Source organism: Microtus oregoni, unplaced genomic scaffold, assembly GCF_018167655.1.
Source record: "Microtus oregoni isolate MIOR12 unplaced genomic scaffold, Mior012 000001F_ref0000356, whole genome shotgun sequence".
In the NCBI taxonomy this organism is placed as follows: domain Eukaryota; kingdom Metazoa; phylum Chordata; class Mammalia; order Rodentia; family Cricetidae; genus Microtus; species Microtus oregoni.
In genome coordinates, this window is record NW_024543060.1 from 45,431,527 (window position 1) to 45,445,335 (window position 13,809).

General features: G+C 39.8%; 1 pseudogene; it reads right to left on the minus strand.

Moving 5' to 3' along the window:
• Positions 1–1,971: 1,971 nt before the first annotated feature.
• On the minus strand, positions 1,972–2,903 carry LOC121463430 (annotated as a pseudogene).
• Between the last annotated feature and the right edge of the window lie 10,906 nt (positions 2,904–13,809).

The window sequence follows — 13,809 nt, forward strand, 5'->3', positions numbered from 1 at the left end:
CTGCTGACGCCTGGAAGGTCAGGGCTCAGCCCCAGGTGTCGAAGTTCTAAAAAAGTGAATTCCCTTTGAAAATGCTACTTATTCTCCTTCCGAATTATTTAAAATCCCTTCATAATTCTATGATATACATGTTTACTCTTTTGATTTTTCTCAGATAATTGTTGCAATTGTATCAGAAAGCAAAAAGGTTTTAACATAACTACCAACATGGGTTGATGTTAATTATTTACAAAAATCATTAGAAAGTTTATATCCATTGCAAGCCTGACTTTAAAGATAGGAGAAGTGGAATATAGATCATTTTCTTTTTCCTCCAAACCTCCAGCAAGGGACCTAGTGTCATATAAACCATCAGTTTTGAGGATACTTACTATTTAAAAAAAAATCATGTTTTAAAACAAAAATGTAAGGCATTTATTCAGATCAACAAAGCAGTATGAAATAGTGAAACAGTAAATGCTTTCCATGGTCTATTTTGTTTATTTATTGAGAGGAAAGATATCTTTTGCTGGTTTAAATTCTAAGTTATATCTCAGTTTAAAATAAATTAAGTGAAAGAGTAATCGCATTCTTTTGACATCCTCAGAATATAGTACAGATGTAAACAATGATTTCAGGAGGGTAGTTGAATAAATATCGAAGTTATTTCCTGGTGTGTGTGGTGGTGTGGTGGTTATATTCTTCAAAGCCTTATTAATAAGCAAGCAGCAGGTCTATAGATGAATTCTCCCTCTGAGTTGACATCTATCATAAAGAATAATGCGTGAGGCTTGTTTGTGACCTAGCTAATTGTGACATATTGGTAAATACTAGTTTAAAATGTTTAGACATGTCTAAGTGCTTAAAAGTTAGAATATAATGCATATGAAAACAGTTTTAATAATAAAATTCAAATGGATTTTATGAATGTGTTTAAAAGATATTACATCATTGCATGTCTTGATTGGTTTGAATAGCAATTAATTTGTAAAGCTTCTTTTCCAACAGAACTAGGCCACTATTAATAGATTTTTAATCACTTATAAATTAAAATGCAGAAATGTTATACTGTCCTCTGATAAGCCTACACATTCTATTTCTGTAATATTTGTTTCTACCTACATAAGAAGTAACATTATTTGTTAGAGAGTGGGGGAAATTAAAATATGGGTAAAATGTTAGCACATAGAAAGCAATCACTCATAATTAGAGGCAGTGTTTAGAAATTTCATATGTTTTTTTACCTTTGCTATACAGATAAAACCGATTTGAAATGAATCCTGAGTGTCTCCGTATTTTTTTCTTTAGGCATTAGAAATTGTATTTAGCTCACCTTCCTTTGTTAACATTATAAAAACATTATAAACCAAATTAATCTCTTTGTGATCCAGGCTTGTGATAGTAACCATAAATTACAAAATAACAGCAGACGTTTGCCTATTTGTTTTTCTGGCCCCTTTCAATCTCTAGCTGTCACTTGTCCTTTCTTGATTATCTCTTAATCTAATCTAACATCTGTGAAAGAGGGACCAAAACTACCAATCTCAGTATTCTGAGACTAAAGAGATGGCCCAACAGTAAATAATCAAGGCTCTGAAGACTCTCAAACTCCAGTGGTTCCTGGCCTTTGGTACAGCTCCTTCTGAGTTTCGGGCTGAGAAACCAGCAGATCTGTAAACCAAGTGAGGGTCTGGATTGTAAACGTGGACTTGTGACCACCACTAGCAACATCCAGCCTCAGGACTTCCACTACTCCTGAGCTCATGTCGCCTGTGGATGACTCCCATGTACCTCTTTACTTGGGACTCTCAGTTCCCCTAGCCATACCTGAACAGTATGGGATATACAACAGAGGCCAAAGACAGAGTGACTAGCCCCACTGGAGCAAACACTGGCAAAGCAGCTACAAAGCAGGTGACATTTGCTCTTGGGAAAGAGAGGTAGGACCTGGAATAAGGATGGCGGTTGGAAGATAAAAGGCAGTCCTGGCTCTCAACAGCAGTGATGATCAGGCTTGTAAGGACCATCACTGGACATGACCAGGCACTGGGCCTCTTCCATAGTTAAACTGACAGCTTCATATTCAACTTGCCAGGTGGACTTTGGCCCCTGCCTTATCCAGCTTTTGAGGCAGGAAGAGAACTCCAACAAGTATTTATCTTCATGGATCCGCAACTTTATCTGTGCCATCACTTGATTTGTGAAGGAGTTGTTCATCACGAGGCCAGGTGGCCCAGGGCTCTACCCAGGTTGACCAGTTGGCCTCAGCCCACAGGGTGATGCTGTGCCTATTCTTTGGTCAATAGCAGTTTCCCTTGGGCTTGATGTTCACCTTCTCCACAACGTTCTCATTGAGCTACTTCACATCTATCTCCACTTTGAAGTGTCCAATGTTGCACACAATGGTATCATTCTTCATCGGTTTCAAGTGCCAGTTAAGGATGATATCAACACAGCCTGTGGTGGTGACAAAGTTGCTGCCATCCTTACTGGTCCTGTCACCTAATAGCCCTTCATGGAAGCTTTCAGTGGAGCTAATCTTGGTGATAATGACTTGGACCCTGAAACCCTTCATTGCCTGGGCATAACCCTTGCCCATATCACCAAAAACCTACTACCACTGCCATTTTGCCCAAAACCATCATATCTGAGGCCAGTTTGATACCATCTATTAGGAACTCTCAGCAGCCATAGAGGTTGTCAAACTTGCTGTTGGTGACAGAATAGTTGATGGTGATAGCAGGCTTCTTCTGTATCCCCTTGGTCGTCATGTTGAGATATTGTGGACCACAGTTATAGATGCCTCAGAGGCCTGACAGAAGCTATGAGTGAGTATTTGTTGTGAATGAGGTCATTAGGGTCACCAGAATCATGTTGAGTCCATCTTTGAAGTGAAATGCCTGCTCAGTGCACCACAGATACATTGGTATACAGAAACAATTAGTCAAATTCTAACACAGTTCGCTCTGTGCATATTTACCATTATCATTCACCATTCACAATTGATGCTTAGAAAGGTCTGCTGAACTAAGTTTCCATCCGAACTAAAACTGTACAGCAACTCTAATCAAATAGTCAAAATCTTCTCATAGTTAATGAGCATGTAGGACCTAAGACAGTAACTAAGTCAGCAGTTCAGTTGCAAAGCCTGTAGTTAAAAAATAAGAAATGTAGTGTTATCAGAGGTGTTCTGTGACCCCCATGTCCCTCCCACCATCAGCATCCCACTGCCTAATGCCCAGTTGATAATACTCGGACAAACTTACTTTCTGTAAGCAGCAGGACAACTAGACATGTACTAAATTGGAGTCAACCACTTAGAACTGATGGGGAATTACCATAACACATACCTACTGACCCTTTAATGATATCATTTTTATATTTTTTAGATTACATGCCTAGTTGCAGAAATAGTGGGAATGTGTCACATAAAGAAGAAACCTGCCACCAGAATAGAGCTGGAGGGCTCTAAGAAAAGGGGGAGGGGAACAAACTGCCTACTTAATTCATTTCAGAGGCTAGTATACCTCTGTCATGTCATACTGCCATCAATAGCATTTTAAAACAAGAATTTTCAACTTCAAGGTGTATGTGGTAATGTGTTTAGCTTTTGAAGTCACTGACAAAAAAGATCTGATAATGTTCCGTGTTATGACACTTCCATTATCCCACAAAATGAGGACTCTCTTCCTTTAAAGAAATGTGGTTTGGGGCTTCAAAGAGAACAGTTCTCGCCAACTACCACTGAAGGGTTCGTTTTCACTGTGTGCAGAGTACAAACTGCAGTTCGGAAGTGAGACTGACTCAGTCGGTGACACAATTAGAGAGTTTGACATGGGGTTAGCAGGGCGGACACTACTGCTATGCAACCTTGACCTGTTACATTCAAAGGTACAAGAAAAATACAAAATCCTCTGTTGTACAGTGAGATGGAAGTGGTGCTGGCTTCAGCACATGCCTTCTGGACTGACTTTAGAAAGTTCCTAGAACAGCCGTGTTACTTGGAATTCCGGGGTCTGGATCAATACACTCAGGAAATGTGCAAGGTGTAAAGTGAATCCTGGAGGACACACAGTAATTGACGTTCTATGAATAGCTGGCGGCGGACCTAGGAACAGCATCCTTTCTTCCTCTCGGAGATCAGATTAGACAAAGTCAAGCGTTAGAATGATTGACACGCTGACAATCTGACTGATAAAGGCTAGCGTGGAGGATCCATGGCGCATGTGCTTCCAGAAGGCTGGTGACTGATGTTGACTTTCACACTCCTGAGATGTGGGCAGGAGGCAAGTCAACTCCCACCATTCATCATGAGAGCAGACCAGACGGCATCTTCTTTAGTCACACACAACACCAAAATAAGAAAAAGCAGGCACTTCAATTTGTTTTCTCTTCAGTGATGAATTAAACACCCAGTGTTCTTTACAGAGAAAGCACAGAGGGGTGTCCTTCTAGCAGCCCCTTTTGGGGGGAGGCAAAAGGAACAAAAGGTGCATTGCTGTAGCAGGATGATAGGTAAGAATGCCAGTCCGACAGATCAGAGAGACTTCTTCGCCTCTTGGGTCTTCAGCTAGGAGCTAAACACTTCTCCGTATTGTTGTGAACGTTAATTCCATGATAGACATTTATTCTCAGACCATTTTAATGTTTTCCCTTTTAAGTGACCTTAAGCTGGTCATCTGATGGATAACTGTCATACCATTTCCTTGTTCCTGGCTGTCTTCAGTTGGCTGGACTGTCATCGAAACAGCTTCAAAACTAGCTATGAAGACCATTGAAGTCATTGTCACTATGGAAGCCATTTCTGTTACAGGAGGCCAAGTTGGCTCAGTCAAGGCTGTTCCATGCAGCTTGCAACCAGTTCATGGGAGAGAACACTTGCCTTGAAAACCTTCAGTGACCTCTTGATGACCCTCCCCTTTTTGTAGCAATTGGTTCCCACTTAAACCCAGAGGAGCACTTTCTTGGTAGCTTAATAAAAGTTCATGATTGGGCGATCAAGACACCGCAGTCATGTAAGGCTATGACAGTAGAAATGGAAACTGAACACATATGTGCCCTGTCCCTTTTATTCTCGCTGTACTAGCAGTTGGAGAGTCTTTTTGATCTTTTTAGCCTCCTGGTCTTCTTTCTTTTATACTAGCCCTGACATTGCAATATTAGGTGCCAATAAAAGCTTCTCCAAAACGGTTTTTCCTTGCCAACTTTGATCTTTCCTGTGAGGAGAGTTGGCTGAGCTGTTTGCATGAAGAACAAGGGAACAAGGCTGGAGAGATGGCTTAGCAGTAAAGAGTACTGCTGATGGGCTAGACTTTGTTGACTCCCTGTGGGTAGCCTTACCTACTCCAAGGAGTGGATGGGTGTAGGATAGGGGTTGTGAGGGGGGAAAGGTGGAGGAAACAGGAGGAGGGGAGAGAGTGGGGCATGGATTTGGCATGTAAAATGAGAAAAAATAGGGTTTTTTTGTAAAATAAGTTAGAAAAAAGAATACTTCCTGTGTTGTCATGGGAAATGTGCAGATTTCCTGTAACTCTAGCTCCAAGGGGTGCAACCCCTCCTTCCACTATCCCTTTACAGCTCTCTCTCTCTCTCTCTCTCTCTCTCTCCTCTCTCTCTCTCTCTCTCTCTCTCTCTCTCTCTCTCTCTCTTGCACACAAATAAAATAAATACGAAAATCATTTTAGGAAGAAAGAAAGATGACCAACAGAGGACTCTGTGCATCTTTTGGCCAAAGACCCATCCGGTAACAACAAGATGCCGGACTAGCAGGTCCAGAGAGCAGCAGGAAGCAAACTTTGAAGAAAACCTGGAGTGTGAAGATGACCAGTCACAGGAACTGAAGATAAAAACTGCAAGCTCTGGTCTCTGGGAAAGTTTCTAAGAACCACCAAGGTTTAAGAATTGAGGGTTTAAAAAAAAAAAAAAAAAAAGAATTGAGGCCTAAAAGCTATAGAATAGCTGCTGGGTGCTTCATCAATGGTACTCAAAGTCCAAAGCCATAAGCTCTGACCCTATTACCTGGAGCTGTAGATCACTGACCTCAAATGCTTGAAGCAGTAAGCCACTGGTTCTCAGAGCCTGGAGCTGGAGGCCTCTGCTTTGCAAGCCTCGCCCACAAGTCTCCCAGAGCCATCAACTCCAAGAAACTACTCTTTTCTTGTACAAAAATTCTAAACAAATAAAACAAAAAGACCCTGTGTCAGCTGCACATGATAGGCATGTGGACATCTACACCTATGGGGACAGCAAAGTCAATAGCAACTAAAAATTCTTTAAAAAAATACTTCAGTGTGATAGTCTGAGCCCTGACAATGATGGAGATATAGAAAAATTCTATCACCTCCAACATCCCTCAGTACCTCGGAAGTCTACTCCTGCTTCCCTGGCACCTAGCAGCTATCAATCTGATGGATGTGATTGTGGTCCCAACTTTTCCAGAAGATTCTGTGAATGCAATCATACTTTGAATCTGGCTTCTTTTACTCAGCCTAGGGCACATTTGAGATCAGGTCCAAAATCATGCTTCTTACCATTTGTATGAATCGGCTGTTTCTTACAATACATGGTATTATGCAATACAGGCAAACATATACATTCTCAACTAAGAAGAAAAATAAAGATTTGAAGTCTATTGTCTTAAAACATCTCTTTTCTTGGAAATTCCAATGAACTTAAGAAGCAAAATGTTCAGAACTTCTGCTTTGGGAAATAGAAAAATAATTTTTCAATAGTCAGTTGGTGTAGGAGGTCCTTCTGTTTATGTGTTGCTTTCATTGGTTGAATAAAGAAACTGCCTTGACCTTTTGATAGGGCAGATCTTAGGTAGGCATGGAGAAGACAGAACTGAATGTCGGAAGAAGGACAGAGAGACGCCATGGAGCCGCCAGGTCAGACACACTGAATCTTTCCTGGTAAGCCACAACCTCGTGCTGATATACTAATTAATAGAAATGGGTTAAATTAAGATGTAAGAATTAGCCAATAAGAAAGTAGAGCTAATGGGCAGGCAGTGTTTTTTTTTTATTCAACCAATGAAAGCAACACATAAACAAAAGGACCTCCTACACCAGTCAATCATCTTCAGTCAATGACTGCTGAATCTGAGCCAGAACTTTCTACTATTGAGATAATGATTAGTACAAACTAGAAATTAACTATAATATTCGACATATTTGATAAAATTTTACAATGGAGTTGCACCACCTTCCCCTAACAGTAGTTGAAGCACTAAAATGAGTTAAAGACTGAAAATGAGGTTACACAGTCATACTAGTGTATGGAGACAAACAACCCAAGACGGCATTTTCTTCCTTTGTGACTTCATCTTTTCTAGCTAGCAAGCTCCTCCTCTACAGTGGAAACATCTTTGAACCATCCATTCTCCACAGTGGAATACTTAGAATATATTCCAGAAAACAATGTCGATTTTGCTCTTCATATATGATATTTTCAGCATGCCTCAAAGAGAAAGAGATGAATAGAAGAGGGGAGGGGGAAAATAGAGATGGCAGGGAGGGGAAAGACAGTTGGGGAAGGGGAGGAACAAATGAGAGAGGGGAAGGACAGAGGGAAGGGACAGAAGATGGAGCAATTGGAAAAGCTATTGTAATAAATCTGGGTATGAAAAGTTATCATTTTAGGTTGTTACATGTTAAAATAATTCATTTTGGGCTGGCAAGAAGGCTTGTCTAGTAAAGACACCTCTCAATGAGCTTGATAACCTGAGCTTATTTTCCTGAACTCATGGTAGAAAAACTGACTGCAGAAAGTTGCTCTTTCACCCCAAAAGCTCTCTGGGGTACGCCTGTGCCTGCACATGTGTGCACTTGTGTGCACACACACATACGTACACACAGACTCACAAACACACAAATAAAACAAAAATTAAAGTAACAATAAAAACGATTTACTTGTTATGAGGGAAAAATCAAATTCTTATCATTATTGCCTATAACCTCATATTATCAAGTCACACTATTTCTGCTGCAGAAGGTTTAATATGCTAACTAGGACATCTATAGTAAAGCAATGAATGTGAACACCTACTGACAACAGAATTGAAAATAAATAATCTGATAGATTTTTAAAAGTCTAGAACATCATGCTTAATTTATATGCATAATTTGTTAGTGATCTCACATTCTTTTTGAAAGGAAAGTTACATGTTTTCAATTAATATCTATAACTCAAACATAAAGAGAAGCTAATATAAGCTATGCGCAGCTTATTGGGCTCTTTAGGCATCAATTCTTTATCAAGGATGGCAGCTTCAGGGATGATGGATAATGTGTCTTCATATCGCTTGTTTAGATTCCCACTGCCCTCTTTGAAAGCTTCTAAAGGCCAATCTTATGCCCGATGATGTGAAAGTTTTTTAGAGGAAATAATATTTATACAGTTTGCCTGGTTCTCAGAAACCTCAGCTAGCCCAACCTCTGTGAAGTGTGAATAGAAATTTCTAAGCCATCAATATTCTATCCATAAGGCCAAATGAAAATATGAAGGAATCTTCAGGATATATGAAAAAAGTTGCAAAGTATATGCAAAGAAAAGTCGGCTCAATTTTCTTGGGCTTCTAACGAATACCAGAGGAGTTCTGGGCAGCAGCTATGCAGGCATTAAATACATAGAGAAAACTTCCAAGCATTTGACTCTCACATGCTCCTTCAGCCCCTTGGAGAAGTGGAATCTGCTGGGACGTGCTGGGGAATGCAGCTTGGAATTCCCCTCCCCCATGCCAAGACTGCCAGTTTTATTTTTCTCAGCAGCCAACTAATCAGGCTTAATTACCCCCAGCTGTGATGCTTTCTCTCCCAAGGGTCGCTTCCTGCTGATGCCCAAGTCGTACAGAATCATGCAATTTTGTTAAAGTCCAATAAATACATATGGTTTGTAAAACCTTATTCAGTCATAAGGTTTAAACCATTGTGGCTATTGAGTGAAAGTTCAAACCGCTCCTAAAAAGAACCACATAATGAAATCCACCTTTCATCAAAAAGGAGATAAGATGGCAGGTCCTTCAAGTCCTTTTTTCTACCATTAGGGTTTTCATGAAATAGTTCTCATATTTTTATTAGTTATGTGTATCTGTATAGGCATTCTTGCATATATGGAAATACATATTAAATTAATTGTGGTGTATTTAAGTATTTTACATTCTTGCTCACTTTCAAATTCACAAGACCTTTTTCCATTAATTATTCTTGCATCCATATGTGTTTATCTGTATCTCTGTGTGTTCCTAAATAGATAAGTACAATAAGCTTAATTTGTATTGTGTTACTTGTAAAGTTGTTAGAGGAAAAAGAGAAAACACAATCTTGGCTATATGATTATGTCTTACTGGGATACTACCAAGAAAGTGAGTAGAAATGGCGCCTTGGGCACAGCACCTCTTCATAAATATGTGGCTCTTGTATCTCAGAAACTATTTTTCTCACATCATTTAAACATCAGAAAAGCATTTTGAAAAAATATTACCTAAAAAGAATATTAGTATTTATTCTTTTCCAGTTCATTCATGGTACAAACTCAATCATTTGGTTCATATTAATGAATCAAGGCTCCATTAATTATTTCCTGCAAAGAGTTTTTTTTAAAGCAGCAATGACAAATACATGATTAGAAGAAATTACATTTCAAGGTGATTTAAGACGTGAATACAGGCTTTTTATTAAAACCGGTGAATCCACAGCTTCAATTGATGAATTAATGAATTAATGCAGGGCTTAAGCAGTAAACTCTGATCCTGTGATAAAAGGTGAGCCAAACACAGCACATCAGGACTCTGGGAGCGCATGTTCCCTTTCGCAGAGACTGAGAAAATTCAAATGCCTAAAGGAATGTTGACAAAACAGCATCTGAAAAGCCACCCAAGTAACTACTTATACCTTAGGTCTCCATGAGCTCCCTGTCCTTTACCACACAAGGTTCATCTGTGCCACCAAAGTTACTTACGGAGCATTGACGCCTTGCTGTGTAAGACACATTCTATAGTAGAATTTCATTAAAATAAGAAGAGAAACTTATTTGATCAAAGTAGCTATACATTTTTAAGGATGTGTAGAGACTGTTTTTATTGTTAATTTTACTTCTGAAAATGATTTTGTAAATAATAATTCATGGCTGCGATGTTCAGCCTGTGCCATTTTTATTCTAATCCTAATGATTATAAACTGACCACTCAGGTACAGTTTATAGCCAATTGGAAGTCTTTATTCCAACTGGCTGGAAGCACACCAGGGCTTCAGACCTAAGTGCAGTATGAATGTCCAGTGCACAGGGTATTTGAAGGCAGAAACCACATCCTGGCATCTTATTCAGCAGCTGCAGGGTAGGACTTCATATAAACCAGTAATTTGACAGAAGCTAAGATTAGCACTTAGCTGGAAGGGATGCTCTGTGCAAGCAAACCATTTAACAGAAACCAGGATAATTTAGCTAGACCTTGGGTTCCTAGAATAGAATTCTGTCATATTCCTTGGGATTCTATATCAAGTAAACCAAATTCTAGTTAAACCTGGGATGTCCTCAGCAAGAATACAAGTTAGAGGAACTTCCATGCTGTCTTGTCCTGACACAAAGTGAAATGAAATCTCTAATACTAAATACAAAGACAGTAAAATAGTTTGTAAATACCAAGGCACTCCCAAAGAACAAGAAGAAAAGCAAATGAAACAAAAAAGTCATTTATTTTACATCTCATATTGATACACAAGCAACAAAAGCTAACACCAAATGAATCCGACATGAGAAGTCCATGGAGACATGAACTGACCGCATCCAGCATCCTTTCCCTTGGAGGAACCGAAAAATTTTGAAAACCAGAAAAATATAGAAAACTCTGGTTTAGACCACTAGGGAAGGAGTGAAGCTGTAGATCATTCAGTGATTCTTTTGATGGTGGTAAAACAAGCCAGCCATGTAAGCGTCCTCAATGATATTGGATCCTTCCCCCAAAGACATGCCCAGCTCTAGACTGCACAAGAACAGGCAAGAGCACCAAGCCAGAAACCTCTAGAAAACGCAGAAGACAGCCAGGTGGGAAACAAGCATGCGCTAACACAAGCTACCTCACGGGAAAATCTGACAACGCAACAGGAAGTGGAACAACAGCTCATACGGCATTAGCTTTCCACCGATATTTAAGGTTTCACAGGCAAAGATAGGTACCATGGCACACACTGTCATCCCAACACTTAAAAGACGTGCAGGTGAGTTAGAGGCAAACCTGACCTGTGTAGCAAGTTCCAGGCCAAGCCAGAGCTACGTGATAAAAGTCTATCTTTCAAGAAAAAAAATTCACCAAGTGACACTCATATTAAGACAAATATTAGAATTTATAATAATTTATTGGCATTCAAAAACCCTAAGATAATTCTGGACAGTGTTTTGAGGTATAATATGTCCAACATTCAAATTATTTCTCAAAGGCATGATAGAACACACACACACACAAACACGGGATGATTGTGAAGGGACTTAAGACTCACTTAAGAACTTTTCTCATAAATATTTTATGAATTAGGACACTTCCTTGCCAGATGCCCCAGAATCTAGTATCTATCCATCTGTCTGAAACTTATACTTTGCAAGATACAAAAATAGGAGCAAAGTCAAATTTTCAGGGCAGGCAAATCGATGGAGAGAGCTGTAGGAGAAGCATATTAAATTTCAGCCCAAGGTTAGGTCAGGCTGCAGGAAATAATCCATGGGGTAGGTAAAAAAACAGGCACAAGGCAAGCACAATGGGGAAACTCACTAAGGACGCCCCCTGCTGGCCTTTTAGTGCACTACTTGGCACACTCCGTTTTTTTTTTGTTTGTTCATTTGTTTTGTTTTGTTTTGTTTTGTTTTTGTTGTTGTTGTTGTTTTTGTTTTTTTTTTTTCCTACTTGGCCAGATCTAGGGACCAGCAAGGGATCTGGTCTAAGGACCACGAATTTCAAGTCCAAGCAATGACCACAAAAAAGGACTTGGGACTTTTGAAAAGCAGCCACATTCTCCTACCTTGGTCTTCCTTTTCTATTTTTTTTATTTTCGAGACAGGGTTTCTCTGTGGCTTTGGAGCCTGTCCTGGAACTAGCTCTGTAGACCAGGCTGGTCTCGAACTCACAGAGATCCACCGGCCTCTGCCTCCCGAATGCTGGGATTAAAGGCGTGTGCCACCATCGCCCGGCGGTCTTCCTTTTCTAGATCAGTACTATTCTTATTCCTTGAGGATATTTCACTGCATTTATTTGTATGTTTCCCTTAACCTCAATTTAGGGGAAAGAGAGATTAATCAAGATAAACAAAATCAACACTAAGAGAGGGAGAAAAAAAAAAACATCAAAATCTCAATGTCTTTAAACATTGTATTCCTTGCTTACATCTTTTAGCTTTGAACCCCAGCCATGCTCCAGGGAACTGGTGTTAGATGCAATGGCTCTGCATGGCACCTCTGTAGCTACATTTGTTCCCACAGACACAGGGCACAGGTGGGAGTACTGTGGGGTGGGGAAGAATTCCCAATTAAAGTCTTCATCCCATATATAAGGCATGAGACATGTCTGTTTGATTTTTATTCTTAACATGTCGTTGGCCACACATGCCTGACCTCAAGAGGACAGAGGAGTGGCGTGTGTCTCTTGCAGTCTTGTCCAACAAAAGACAAAAAGGATCCATTTGTTAAATAAAACAAGTTAGATAACTAAGGCTATAAACCAATTGTCCAAACTGTATCACCTTTTAAATTCCAAATATAAAGGGGAAAAATAATCGTAAAGAAAATAAACACTAACTACAGAAGAGAAAGCAGAGTTTGCCTCATTAATGAATCAATTCGACATTGCTTCATGGAAGACTAAGGCCATTGAACACAAAAGCCAACATCAGTTCAGTGAATGGCATTTAACAGGTCAACACAAAACAGAACATGTGACAGACTGACGTACTAATTCCACCCCCTTCCATCCTCTATGCCCACATCAGAGTGCAGTGGGGTGTGTTTATCCTTCGACTCGAGTTTGACTTTGTAACCTGTTTTGGCTAATTGCCTGTGGATGGGAGTGCGCAGCTCTGAGAGAATGCTTTAAAAGTCCTGTTTCCTCATGCTCTCTTTCTGCCTCTGCCATGTTTAAGAGGAAAACCCACCATGGAGCCGTACTACTCCTAGAAAAAGACATAGACGGAACTTGACCACTCGGGCCCGTCCAGCCCCTGTCCCCTATATTCCATAGACTATAGAGAGTGAAAAGTATCACTGCAGAAAGGTGCCCAGCCTAGACCACTGCAGCATCAGCTAGTCCTCAAGCTTGCACAAGTGGAGCCCAGGCTAGACCACTGCAGCATCAACCAGCCCTCAGAGAAGTGGAGGAAGTGACTGTAAAAGTTCTTTATTTTAAACCACAGCATATCTGAGCAATTTGTGGTATAACAAGAGCTAATCAATATCGGTCTGTGGGCCAGACAAGGACCCCTTATAAATTGTAATGATGGAAAACGAAAAAAAAAAAATCCTATAAAATCTAAGGGGAAAGAAGACTGTTACACAAATAAATCAGTAAAAGGATAAATACTCCTGAAGATTTAGGAGGAAAATAAGAATCAATTTAAAGTGACTCATTTCTGAACAGCCAAGATATTTAAACTCATTGGGTCTAGTTCAGATTGTTTAGATGATAGGAGAAATGACTTTTAAAAATGTATTTAAGACATGGCCTTATTTATTATGAAATAGGGCTTATGCCTAAGTAATACATGTAGCATATAAAGTTATAAGTTTCCACACCACATTTATCACAAAATCTTATATTAGGATTAAAGGGTGTCTCGGGTGTAAAGGAGGTGA